Genomic DNA, 14337 nt, shown 5'->3' on the forward strand with positions numbered 1-14337 from the left:
CTCCCGATCATAATTTCACATTGGTTGATGTGAAATGCTCGCTGAGAACCTCAGCGCTGCAGGAGTAGGGGTGGGAGGGATACAAGCACAAAAGTTTGCGCATGTGTGGGAGAGTGCTCCCTGAAGGCAGGGATCTGAAGATTTGTAGAAACAGAAATAAAGATTTTAAAAATGAGAGAAATATTTCCCCACATGTGACTCAGTCACATGAACAGGGAGACATTAAAAATGATGTCTGAAAATTTTTACTTTTTTTTAGTTACTGTTGGAAATCTCATTCCGCCCGTGGATGAAGTTTCATAAAAATTCCAAAGGCCGCCTGACCGATTTGTCTGTTCGCCAACCGTAAGGTTGGATGGGCAGCGAAAAATTGTTTTTAATTAATTAAGGGCCTCAATAGGCCTCTTAATTATCGGCTGGTGCACTGCTGACTCTCGCCCACACCTACTGGCTGACATATTGCGCAATGACGTCAGGACATTCGCCAGACATCATCACATGCTATTTTATGCCCGATCAGATCGGGCACGCACCCGCCCGTGGGACGTAATCCTGCCCCTGAGCACAAAATCTGCCTAGCCCTTCAGTGCAGTACTGAGGGAGTGCTGCACTGTCAGAGGTGCCACCTTTCAGCTGGGATGTTAAACCAAGTCCCTCGTATTCCCTTTCAAGTGGAGTCAAAGATCCTATAGCATTATTTGAAGAGCCAAAGAGTGGTCCCCAATGTCGTGTCTAACTTTGATCCCTCAACCAGCATTACTAAAACAGACGATCTGGTCATTTTTGAATCTTGCTGTGCACAAATTGGCTGACTACACTTCAAAATAAATAATTAATTGTGAAGTACTTTGGAACATCCTGAAAGATGCAATATAGTTACTTCCTTCCAATTAATTGCCTCTGGTTAACAAAGGCAGGTGTGCTCCTCCCACACCATATTAGGCTCCACTGCTTGCTGAAGTCCATTACGTCCTCCTCCTGATTGTTTGCCCCTTGCCTAATTGCCTTCCCCTTACCCCCGTCCATGACCTGAGGGCTAGTGGCAGCCATGTTGTGGTCCCAAACCTGATATTGATTTGCCAATGAGCTTCCTCAGGGTGCTCAGTATGTCAGTGGCTTGCCCACCTCCTTCAAATAAATCTTGAGGCCCAATATGGGGTGGGCCTCAGGCCTCTCTGTTCCATTCCTGGGGTCATACACCCTGATTGCACTAGCAGACCAGCTAAACTTAAGTGTTGAGGTCCTGTTTTGGGATTTGTACCCACAAATTTGAGTTAAGCACATTTTTATAGATTTTGCAGGATTTTTCCACTCAACAAGATGAAACTGTTAGTATTGATGAATAGAGAATATATTCACTCTAGGCATCTAGTGTTGGGTTAGGTTGAACACAACTAGATACATAATTCCTTTTTATTTACCCCGACTCTGTTTCCACCCAAATCTCTGTATGTCTCCAGTGCGAATCTTGCTGTTTCTCTTGTAATCTTGCCCCTGAATATTGGGTCAATGTGCCAGGTTGGACTGAGTTGAGGTCAGATTCCTGTTTGGGGCCACCGGCAACGACAGGAAACCTCCCTCAGTCTGGACTGAGCTCAAAGCTGAATCCAAGAGTTGAAAGAGCTGTGAAAGAGTTGAAGGCGCTGTGCCGTCCTGTCATTTATGCCACATTGTTACTGTGAGTCAGTGATGAAAGCAGCAGTGCTTGGCCAATACACACATGCAACATGACTGTGCCATGACATCATCAACCGGTGACACAACAGTGTACAAAGCACTGGATGAGCAAACAGGCAGGCGACCTGCAAAATTAGGTCTCAATCTATATTAATGCTTTAGATGAGGAGCCCGAGTGTAATGTACCTGAGTTTTCTGGCAACTTTTTTTTAAAAAATGACGTACATTTCTTTAGCACCTTTCATGACCTCAAAATGCTGGATGCCTCAAAGTGTTTTACAGCCAATGAAGTACTTTCTGAATTGAAGCCATGTTGTAGTGTAGAAAATGTGGCAGCCAATTTGCACATAGCAAGATCTCACAAATTTCTGAGCAGGCAGACAGCGCCCTCGGTTTAACATCTTGTTCGCTAGATGGCCAGAGTGGCCCAGTACCGCATCTCTTCAGTGCTGGCACTAGGAGTGTGGGCTTTGATTTTAGTGCTCGGCTCCCTGGAGTTGGATTTGATCCCACAACCTTCCGACTCAGAAGTGAGTGCGCCACGCATTGAGCCACAGCTGACACTATAGACAATGCTAATTAATAAGGGAAATATGCACTTTTAAAAAAACCCCACACATTGCCTCCAGTGCCTAAACCTAATAATAAGAACCCCAGTGTAAATAACATGTATTTTACTGACAAATCTCTTCACTCAGAGGGCGGTGAGGGCTCAGTCATTGAGTATGTTCAAGGCTGAGATTGATAGATTTCTATATGTTAAAAACATCAAGGGATATGGAGCTAGTATCAGTGGCTGAGGCTGAAACACTTAACTCATTTAAAAGCTGCTGGACAGTGTGATTAAAATGAGGACTAGTTCCTTTTTCATCTTTTCCTGGCCTGCATAGACATGATAGGCTGAATGGCCTCTTTCTGTGTTGTAACTTTTCTATGGTTTCTCTGGTTTCCAGTGCAGGAAAATGGTGTTGAAGTAGAGGATCAGCCATGATCTCATTGAATGGTGAAGCAGGATCAAAGAGCTAAATGGCCTACTCCTGCTCCTATTTCTTATGTTCTTATGACCTCCTGTGAGATGCCATAGCATTAGCGAAGCAGGAGCTGTCTGACTGCACAGCCAGTGCTCATGGCTTGGATCCTAGTGCCAGCTACCACAGATGGTGCCATTACTAGGTACAGGTAGTGGCAATTGGCACCAGAACCCAAGGTACCTATCTAGCTGCCAGAATAACCACATTTGGTAAAAGTTAAATATGCTCACTGAAAATGAATGATCTGGGAGTAATGTTATTTGGAAGCAATAATAGCACCTTGCAAACTGGGGAGTGAAACCTTCTTCAAATTCCACTTGGTAGATACAGTGTTTACTTCAGAGAGGATAAACATTTTCCCTCATTTATTGCCCTTGAGAAGGTGATGGTGAGCCGCCTTCTTGAACCACTACAGTCCATGTGGTGTAGGGACACCCACAGAGCTGTTAGGGAGAGAGTTCCAGGATTTTGACCCAGCGACAATGAGGTACAGCAATATATTTCCATGAATCACAAGAAAGTTTTTACGCAGGTACAGCAAATGATTGGAATGTTGTAATTTATTGCAAGGCGAATGGAGTTTAAAAGTAGGGGTGTTTTGTTACAGTTTTACAGAGCATTGGTGAGACCACATCTGAAGTACTGTGTACAGTTTTAGTCTTATTTAAGAAAGGATATAAATGCATTAGAAGCAGTTCAGCAAAGATTCACTTAACTGATACCTGGGATGAGGGGCTTATCCAAAGAGGAAAGATTGGATGGGCTGGACCTGTATCCATTGGAGTTTAGAAGAATGAGAGGTGATCTTATTGAAACATATAAGATTCTGAGGGGACTTTGACAGGGTGGATACTGAAAGGATGTTTCCTCTTATGGAAGAGACTAGAACTAGGGGACACAGTTTAAAAATAAGGGCTCTCCACTTAAGACAGAGATAAGGATTTTTTTTTTCTCTCAGTTTGTCATGAACCTTTGGAACTCTCTTCCCCAGAAAGTGGTGGAGGCAGGGTCAGTGAATATTTTTAAGGCTGAGTTAGATAGATTCTTAATTGACAGGAGAGTTAAGTGGTATCAAGGGTGGACAGGAGTGTGGAGTTGAGGCCACAATCAGGTCAGCCATGATCTTATCAAATGGCAGAGCAGGCTTGAGGGGCCAAATGACCTAGTCCTGCTCCTAATTTGTATGTTCGCATGTTTGATGTTTAGTCACCCGCCCGCAGGTCCTGACCTCACTTCTCTGCAACCGTTTTTCCAGTTCCTGGCATCAAAACCACGAGTTTTAAAAATATTTAAAATTATAGGTCAGATGTTCAGCTAGAGCTGGTGGAACAGGCTGGGGGGCAGTGAGAGACCAGATACTTAGACACAGAGTACACTGCTCTGGAAAATATCTCATGTTAAGTCCTCTGATATACTACCAGCATCACTCTTTTCCCACTGGAATAACTGGCTTGTGTTTCATCTAACATTCTAGCTGGCTATACAAGACTTCTGTTAAATCCCCTCGGCTTTATTGTGCAGTGCCCCATGAAAACACATCCACTAATCCAGCGTGGCATCTTCATTTCTTGTGTTGGCTGCCAAGGCCTCTTTGTGTGGGATTACCAATTACAACAACAACAATAACAACTTGTATTTATATAGCACCTTTAATGTAAGAAAACCGCTCAAGGAGCTTCACTGAAAAGCGGAATATGGCGGATGCTGGAAACATGAAATAAAAACAGAAAATGCAGGAAATGCTTAGCAGGTCTGTCAGCATCTGTGGAGAGAGAAACAGAGTTAACATTTCAGGTTGATGGCCGCTTACCAGAACTGAGAAAAGTGAGAGATGCAGTAGGTCAAACGGTATAGTCAAATGGTATTAGGGGGAGATGATGGTGCTGTGGTATTGTTGCTGGACTAGTAACCCAGCAACCCAGGTAATGCTTCAGGGACCAGGGTTTGAATCCTGCCATGGCAGATGATGGAATTTGAATTCAATAAAAATCTGGAATTTAAAAAAGCCTAATGATGACCATGAAACCATTGTTGATTGTTGTAAAAACCCATCTGGTTCACTAATGCCCTTTAGGGAAGTAAGTCTGCTGTCCTTATCTGGTCTGGCTTACATGTGACTCCAGACTCTCTCAGCAATGTGGTCGGCTCTAAAATGCCCTCTGAACAAGGGCATTTAGGGATGGGCAATAAATGCTGATGCCCACATCCCATGAATGGATTAATAAAAAAGGTTTTGAGTAAGGGATGGGTGGGACAAGGACCAAAGGAAGGTCTGTGATAGGAGAGATTGAATGATAAGTGTTAATCTAACAGAGCCAAAGAAAATGGTGATGAGACAAAGGAACCAAAAAAATGTGCCCTCAAGCAAGTATGATACTGCTTGTAAGAGAAAAATTGAAACAAGGATTTTACATTCCCCACTGACAGGTTTGCAGGCCGTAGGGGGTTGGTGGTGGAGGTCCTGTAAAATTCCTCGGGTGGCCTTCCCGCCAAGTCCTGCCTGCCCTGACCTCTCTGTAATTTTGCAGTGGGATGGGCAAGGCCTAGGCCAGCCCTCCTGCCTCTCTCCTAACTGAGGTCCTTAAGTGGCCAATTACTGACCACTTAAGGGCCATTTCCCACCCAGCCTTAATTTGTCTTCACAATATTAAATTGGAAGAATTGCCTGCTCATCCAGTACAGGATGTTGGATAAACGCTCTGATAATTTAATGAGAGTGGAGGGGTACAGCAGGGTAATGGTGAGGTAGAACTGGATGACATCAGCATATCTCTGAAAACTGTGTTTTCGAATGATGTTGCTGAGAGGCAGCATGTGGATGAGAAATAATGGTGGCCAACGATAGATCCTTGAATGACATCAGAGGTAATGGTACCAATTTCATTAAAATTAGTACCATGTGCAGGTTTGTGTCATTTCTTGTATCCACCAGGACTTTTGTTGATAAAAACAAAAAAACTGTGGATGCTGGAAATCCAAAACAAAAACAGAATTACCTGGAAAAACTCAGCAGGTCTGGCAGCATCGGCGGAGAAGAAAAGAGTTGACGTTTCGAGTCCTCATGACCCTTCGACAGAACTTGAGTTCGAGTCCAAGAAAGAGTTGAAATATAAGCTGGTTTAAGGTTTTTGAGGGGGGTTGGGGGGAGAGAGAGAGAGAGAGAGAGAGAGAGAGAGAAGTGGAGGGGGTGTGTGGTTGTAGGGACAAACAAGCAGTGATAGAAGCAGATCATCAAAAGATGTCACAAACAACAGAACAAAAGAACACATAGGTGTTAAAGTTGGTGATATTATCTAAACGAATGTGCTAATTAAGAATGGATGGTAGGGCACTCAAGGTATAGCTCTAGTGGGGGTGGGGAGAGCATAAAAGATTTAAAAATATTTAAAAAGAATGGCAATAGGTGGGAAAAGAAAAATCTATATAATTTATTGGAAAAAAACAAAAGGAAGGGGGAAACAGAAAGGGGGTGGGGATGGGGGAGGGAGCTCAAGACCTAAAGTTGTTGAATTCAATATTCAGTCCGGAAGGCTGTAAAGTGCCTAGTCGGAAGATGAGGTGTTGCTCATCCAGTTTGCGTTGGGCTTCACTGGAACAATGCAGCAAGTCAAGGACAGACATGTGGGCAAGAGAGCAGGGTGGAGTGTTAAAATGGCAAGCAACAGGGAGGTTTGGGTCATTCTTGCGGACAGACCGCAGGTGTTCTGCAAAGCGGTCGCCCAGTTTACGTTTGGTCTCTCCAATGTAGAGGAGACCACACTGGGAGCAACGAATGCAGTAGACTAAGTTGGGGGAAATGCAAGTAAAATGCTGCTTCACTTGAAAGGAGTGTTTGGGCCCTTGGACGGTGAGGAGAGAGGAAGTGAAGGGGCAGGTGTTGCATCTTTTGCGTGGGCATGGGGTGGTGCCATAGGAGGGGGTTGAGGAGTAGGGGGTGATGAAGGAGTGGACCAGGGTGTCCCGGAGGGAGCGATCCCTACGGAATGCCAATAGGGGGGGTGAAGGGAAGATGTGTTTGTTGAGTCCATCCCTGTTCATTTTACTTTGGAGTCCTTCAGAAAGAGAGAAGGAATTTGCATATATATATATAGCATCATTTTGACCTCAGTATGGCCCAAAGCACTTTACGCTCAATTATTTACTTTTGAAGTGTTAATCTTGCGATGCAGGCAACATGGGGTTCAGTTTATATACAGCAAGCTCTCACAAACAGCACTGTGATCAAGAACATATACTCTGTTTTAGTGATATTGGTTCATAATATCAGTCCAGGACATGGTGGGGAACTCCCATCCTCTTCTTCAAAGTGGTGCCTTGGTGTCTTTTATGTTCAGCTGAGGAGTCAGACTGGGCTTCAGCTTAATGTCTCATCCAAAGGATGGCGCAACACCCATGCTGTCACGAGAGAATCAGCCAAGGTTTTGTGCTAAAGTCTCTGGATTGGGACTTGAACCCACAACCTTCTGAATCTGAAGCATCACTGAGCCACAACCATAGCCATGAGCTGCACAAACCCTTGGGATGCAATGTTCAAACATCACTTAGCTGTTGCATACTTTCATTCTGCTTAGTTATTTAGTTGTTTCCCTACATTATCCATCAGGTTTAGTACGTTTTACGCAATATTTCTTGCTGATCAGAACTGAATCTTTGCACCACGTTTTATTTTGGTGCTGAGCACAATTCATTCAATTGTTTATCCTCAAGGCTTTTCAGGGCTGCTTGAACAGGATTCTGAAATGCTGGTTCACTCACTCTGCAATGTAAATGAGGGGTGACAAATTTTGCTGGCACTGCAAGTGATTTAAAGGCACTTTTCTATTTTTGCGTTGGCACTCCGTCCGATTTCAGAAGTGCCACATTCTGCTTTCTCTCTCTCTCTGGCCTCTGAGCTGGCGAGACCATCTCTAAAGCTCTGCTTTTAAATGAAGCATATACATCACTAAAACCAACTCCTTCAGCCTGACAGACTTACCTTTTAATGGTTCTGTGTTGCATGCGGGTTAGAAGAGCTAGGCTTGCTTCCACTGTGGAGAGCAGCCAACGGCCTCCCTCCACCATATCACGTAAAGTGCATTGAATGAACTCACAGCATAATCTGGGCCAACCTTCACCCACACAAGTGAAAAGTCTTAAAATGCACAAAAAGCCAATCCTAGCTCCGCTGCAGTGACTGACCCCTCCTTAACCCACAAATAGGAGAACTCAGACAGCCCAAATTTAGAATAACAACAGAAAAGGCTGGCTGTGCACAGCAGGCCAGGGGGCATCGGAGATCCCACTTCTAGTTGCTTGAATTGTTGGGCCGATCCACCAGGTGTCGTCTCCTTGTTGAGATTTGGCCTAAAAGATGGAACAGAATAAATGCAAGCAGTTTTCTACCAGGTTTCAACAAAGAGCAAACATATGGGGCAGAATTTTGCCCTTAACGTGAGGACTTAGCAGGGCGGTCAGGGAGCAGACCGCTGCCTGCGATCAACACCGCACCACAACTTCACACTGGCGGGCCACTTAAGGCCCACCCAGAATGGAACGTAAGTGGCAACGCTCAGTGCTGCCTGTGCAAAGGGGAGGGTGGGGATGTGAGGAGTGCAAGCGGGCCGAGCGCAAACTCCTTGCATGCGCACACATGAGCACATCATAACCTCCCTGAGGCACAGAGCTTCCTCAGGGAGATGAAGCGCTGTTTAAAAAAAAAAGAAAGAAAATAAAAATGTCATAAAACATGTCCCCTCATGCAACTCTGTCACATGAGCAGGGTCAAGTTTTTAATTCAAGTGTAACATTTTTATTTGATCTTTATTTGCTTTTGGAAACCTCATCCCGCCCGTGGATGCGGTTTCCTAAAAAGTGCAAAGGCCGCTTGGCCTTTTTGCCTGCCCAATTGTAAGGTTGGATGGGCAGCGTAAATTTGAATGTAATTACCTTATTAATGGCCTTAACAGGCCTTTTAATTGTTGGTGCGCTGCCGACTCCAGCGCTCACCCGCCAGACAAAATATCGCGGGACTGCACAATGCATCAAGGCGCTCGCCCGACGTCATCGCTCATTATTTCAAGCTCGGCTATGTCGGCCACACACCTGCCCACCGAGCTTAATATTCTGCCCATGGTCTCCATATTTATGGAAGGATATACTTGCAATGGAAACAGTGCAGCAAAGCTTCATTAGATTGGTCCCTGGGATGTGAGGGTTATCCTATGATGACAGGCTAAGTAACTTGGGTTTATATTCTCTGGACTTAGAAGAATGAGAGGTGACCTCATTGAAACATACAGGACTCTGAAGAGGTTTGACAGGATGGACACTGAGGTTGTTTCCGTTGACTAGCAACCTAAAACTTTGGGGCACACTCTCAGGCCTATCATTTAGGACTGAGATGAGGAGAAATTATTTCACTCAAAGGGTTGCAAATCTATGGAATTTTCTACCCCAGAGGGTTTAAGGCTGCGATAGATAGATTTTCAGCCTGTTATGAAATCACAGGATGTGGTGAGCAGGCGGGAAAGTGGAGTTGAAGCCCAGGATCAGTCGTGATCATATCAAATGGCAGATCAGGCTCGATGGGCCATATGGTCTACTCTTGCTCCTATTTCTTGCGTTCTTACAGTTCCAAAGATGTTCTCTTACAAGAAATTATGGCCCAGATCTTCCAGACTCCGGATTGTCGGATACCGGACGTACAACCCAAAATGTGCATCCGGACCCCGCGGAAGCCCTGACATACTGACTCTGTTGGAATTGCCTGGAAAGTTTGAACATCCGATAGGCAATTCCCCCCTGCTCACTGGAACCCTCCATGAATGTCAGAGTCGGAGGCTTCAGACTGTTCTGAATTACTAGCCTGAATAGTTACCCAAGAAATGTTTTGCAGAAATATCCTAGTCTAATCTCTTGGTAGGTATACAACTGACCCCAAATCCCCCATTAACCCCTGACCCACCTACCACCCTATCCACCTAGCACCCTGCCCAGCTGCACCCTACCACCTAGCATCCTATCCACCTAGCACCCTGCCCAGCTGCACCCTACCACCTAGCACCCTGCCCAGCTACCACCCTACCACCTAGCACCCTATCCACCTAGCACCCTGCCCAGCTGCACCCTACCACCTAGCACCCTATTCACCTAGCACCCTGCCCAGCTGCCACCCTACCACCTAGCACCCTATCCACCTAGCACCCTGCCCAGCTGCACCCTATCCACCTAGCACCCTATCCACCTAGCACCCTGCCCAGCTGCCACCCTACCACCTAGCACCCTGCCCAGCTGCACCCTATCCACCTAGCACCCTATCCACCTAGCACCCTGCCCAGCTGCCACCCTACCACCTAGCACCCTATACACCTAGCACCCTGCACAGCTGCACCCTACCACCTAGCACCCTATCCACCTAGCACCCTGCCCAGCTGCCACCCTACCACCTAGCACCCTGCCCAGCTGCACCCTACCACCTAGCACCCTATCCACCTAGCACCCTGCCCAGCTGCCACCCTACCACCTAGCATCCTATCCACCTAGCACCCTACCCAGCTGCCACCCTACCCACTTACCCACATACCTCACCCCTTATGCACTTACTAATCACTCACCCATTCACTCATACACTCACACACTGAGAAGCTTAAGGACCTTTAAACTCTTAGCGGAAGCGGCATCTAGTGCCTTAAGAAAGGAGGGGAGGGGGGTGTCTTCTTCGTTGCTCCCTCTGTGAATTCCTGCACTAAGGGAGCTCAGCAGGATCCTCCATCGGAGTTTTGAATGGAAAGATCATGTGTAGTTAAGTGGGTCTGATCTGTCTGATCAGAGTCGGGTTGGGCCAATACTTACAGTACATCAAGAACATAATTCTCCAAGCTACATTACCTTGAAATTTACATTGTCCAAGCCAGGGTTTAACCACTTCTATTGAAATGATTGTTTATACAACAGCTTGGCAATGTGTCATTGGTAAGAACTTCTTCGCCTGAATATTAACTGATTACAGAAGTTAACTTTCACAGTCCATTAACTGCAACAGGGAAATGATTTCTTTCTCAGAAGGGGTCTTGGAGGCACAAAGGACATCCTGATCTAAAATTTAGTCTGCAAGGCACCAGGTTTTTTTTGGGTAATGAACGGTTTTCTAAGCCTCCAACATGGCAGACAAGAAACACTGAACATTTCCTGCCAGAAGAGCAGTGTAAGCCATATTGGAAACGATGGTTGTGTTGGTGTGAGGGGCCCAATCACTCCCCACCCTCAGTCCTAAACCCTAACGGCAATGCTGGCAGTGGCCTGATCTTCATTCACTCTTCAATAACAGGCTCCTCCTGCTACCCCGGCGCAGGCCCCAATGTCAACACTAAGTGAGGCCTCACCATTCAGGGCATAGGATTGTCCCAAGAATAGATGCATTCACAATTGTAGGCCCTGAATATCCAATGTCAAGACTATGTGGGAAAGAACTTAAAACTCAGGTTGAACATTGGGATACATAATCAGCAGAGTAGATTATAGAGAGGCTTTAGAGTGTAGCAGCCAGATTTCACTTGTGGTACTCAGAACATGTTGGTAAAAATCAAAAGAAAAAGGTGTTTGCTGGGGAAAGCGGGAGATTACGAATGACACTCAGCTTGGAAGTATTGCAAACTGTAATAAAGACATGTTCAAATTCAAAAGGACAGAGACAGTTTGGTGGAACGGGCGGACAAGTGGCAGATGAAATTTAATGCAGAGAAGTGCGAAATGATTGATTTTATTAAGAAGAATGTGGAGAGGCAATATATAAGAAAGGAAACAATTTTAAAGGAGGTGCAGGGACAGAGGGACCTGGGGGTATTTGTGCGCAAATCATTGAAGGTGACAGGGCAGGTTGAGAGTGCAGTTAAAAAAAAAAGCATATGGGATCCTGAGATTTATAAATAGCAATGCAGAGTACAAAAGCAAGTTATGATGAACCCGCATAAAACACTGGTTCAGTCTCAACTGGAGTATTGTTTTGAGTTCTGGGTGCCGTTCCTTCAGAAGGATGTGAAGGCATTCAAGAGCTTGAGAAAAGATTCATGAGAGTGGTTCCAGGGATGACGAACTTCAGTTACGTGGATAGATTGTAGAAGTTGGGACTGTTTTCATTGGAGAAGAGCAGGTTGAGAGGGGATTTAAAAGAGGTGTTCAAAATCATGAGCAGTCTGGTCAGAGTAGATAGGGAGAAACTCTTCCCATTGGTGGAAGGGTCGAGAACCAGAGGACACAGATTTAAGGTGATTGGCAAAAGAAGCAAGAGCGACATGAGGAAAAACTTCTTTAATGCAGCAGGTGGTTAGGATGTGGAATGCTCTGCCTGAAAGAGTGGTGGAGGCAGGGTCAATCATGATTTTCAAAAGTTAATTAAATCATTATTTGAAGAGCAAAATAAAATGCAGGGCTAGAGGGAAAAGGAATCAGGTGAGGTGAATTGCTTTTGCAGAGGGCCAGCACAGACACAATGGGCCGAACAGCCCCCTTCTGTGGTGTAACCATTCTATGATTCTATGAGTTTAATGATTTGAGATGCAGGTAAAGGTTTTTTTTATATAAAGTCACTTGTGCATCTCCTGTAGTCTAACTCAATGACTAGCCACAGAGTTTGGTGCACGTTCAGTTTGTGGTCCTCACCAAAAACCAGGAGAGATGCCAAAGGGCCCTGGAATGACTTTTGTGAATAATGTGCTCAGGAAGTGAGTTCCTGAGAAATTTAATCAAGTGAGAAAAATGTGGTGGATTGAGTTTCTGATGGAGGCTCAGTTAGACTGTGATTTGCATTACACACAATATTTATTATATTAATAGGTAGACATATAAACACAGGAGATCATGTTTTTCAAATGGTTAAACAAAAAATGTTTATAACAATGACATATGTTATGACCACATGAACAGGCGTGAAATGACTCCACTATACCACCACTCCAGGTCTGACCGTAACAGGGATTTTTTGTGAATTTATAAGGATGAAGGTATTAACTCGATGCCTGTGCTTAACCATTTACATGCTAATTGCAAAGATTCCAGTCTAACAGGCATTCTTGAGATTAAAACACAAAAGGGTTAGTTTTTATTAAGCTAAACACCCACCCAGGTAAAGACATAAAATTATTTAAAAAGGTAAATTCATGCATGCAGAATAACAAGTAACACAGTAAAAGGTTACTTTTTAGCCAAATTAAAATTCAAAGATAAGAGGCAAAAATAAAGTTCACTGTTTATGAGTCCTTCACAGTCATCCATGAGTGAAGCAGAATTTTTCCACAGTGGTCAGAAGAACATAAGAACATAAGAACTAGGAGCAGGAGTAGGCAATTCAGCCCCTCGAGCCTGTCCCGCCATCCAATACGATCATGGATGATCTCATTTCGGCCTCAACTCCAATTTCCTGCCCTTTCCTCATAACCTTTAAACCCATTACTAATTAAAAATCTGTCTATCTCCTCAAATTTATTCAGCGTCCCAGCATCCACTGCACTCTGAGGTAGTGAATTCCGCAGATTCACGAGCCTTTGAGAGAAGTAATTCCTCCACTGGTCTTGAAATTTCAGTGGAGTTGAAGCCAAGGTAAACTGCAATTTCTGGAGACAGTCTCCATTTTAAGCATAATCTGTCTTTTCCAAAAGTTAATAATTTTTGCACCTGATGTTCCTTTCATTTGAAAATTCTGTATCTCTGTGCTGGATTTCAAACTGTAATAGAGATAGGGTCTTGAACTCGGGAGAAAAAAATTGATTTACTGCTTCATCGGCAGAGTTCTTCCAGGTTCCTGCTCAGCAGCTTGGGTACTGCAATAAAAGTGGTTATTCTAGTCACATGACCTCTCTCCCCATAGTGATTTCAGAAGATAATTGATTAGCTCATATCTGAACAGACCGTGGCTATTATTTTATGACCTAGGTGATCAGTTTCCTTAATGTCCCAGCCATTAACCTCTGAATCCTCCACCTTAATGAGATAGGAAGGACACCTTCCATATAGCTATTGTCCCAGTAGACTTTCTGTCTCCACTTGATTTGTAACTTTATAGAAATGCAACGGGTGAGAGTTCTACAATTTCAGTTAATATTTTGATGTAGTTCTTGACATCAGCAGATGTGAAGTTCCATTGGGGGTTGATTTGTCATGTTGTAATTGTAATTCACATTGGAAACTTCCAGAAACTGGCCAACTTGTTATACCAGACATCAGGTGATATGTGGCAGCCATCTTAAGTCAGTATCTGCACTTGCTATTTTAAAGCATTCAATATATATTTGATCAGCCAACAAAATTAAAGATTACTATCACACTTGCACACATCACATCTCTGTGACATTTTTTGCTAAAGATAACGATTCACATGTTTTGTAAATGGTCTCCTTGTTAAGATTTGGGCTGAAAGATGGAACAAAGTAAATGTCAGCAGTTTTTTACCAGGCTTCAGTAAAGCGCAAATAGATCATCAGTATGCATGTTTCAAAAGATGTTCTTTTACAAGAAATATTATTTACAGTACATCAAGAACATAATTCTCCAAGCTACATTACCTGTAAAGTTACACAGTGCAAGCCAGAGTTTACCCAATTCTATTGAAATGAATGTTTATACAACATCGGCATGGCACTGTGACATCAGGAACAAT

The sequence above is a fragment of the Carcharodon carcharias genome, chromosome 15 (genome assembly GCF_017639515.1).
Source record: "Carcharodon carcharias isolate sCarCar2 chromosome 15, sCarCar2.pri, whole genome shotgun sequence".
NCBI classification, from domain to species: Eukaryota; Metazoa; Chordata; class Chondrichthyes; order Lamniformes; family Lamnidae; genus Carcharodon; species Carcharodon carcharias.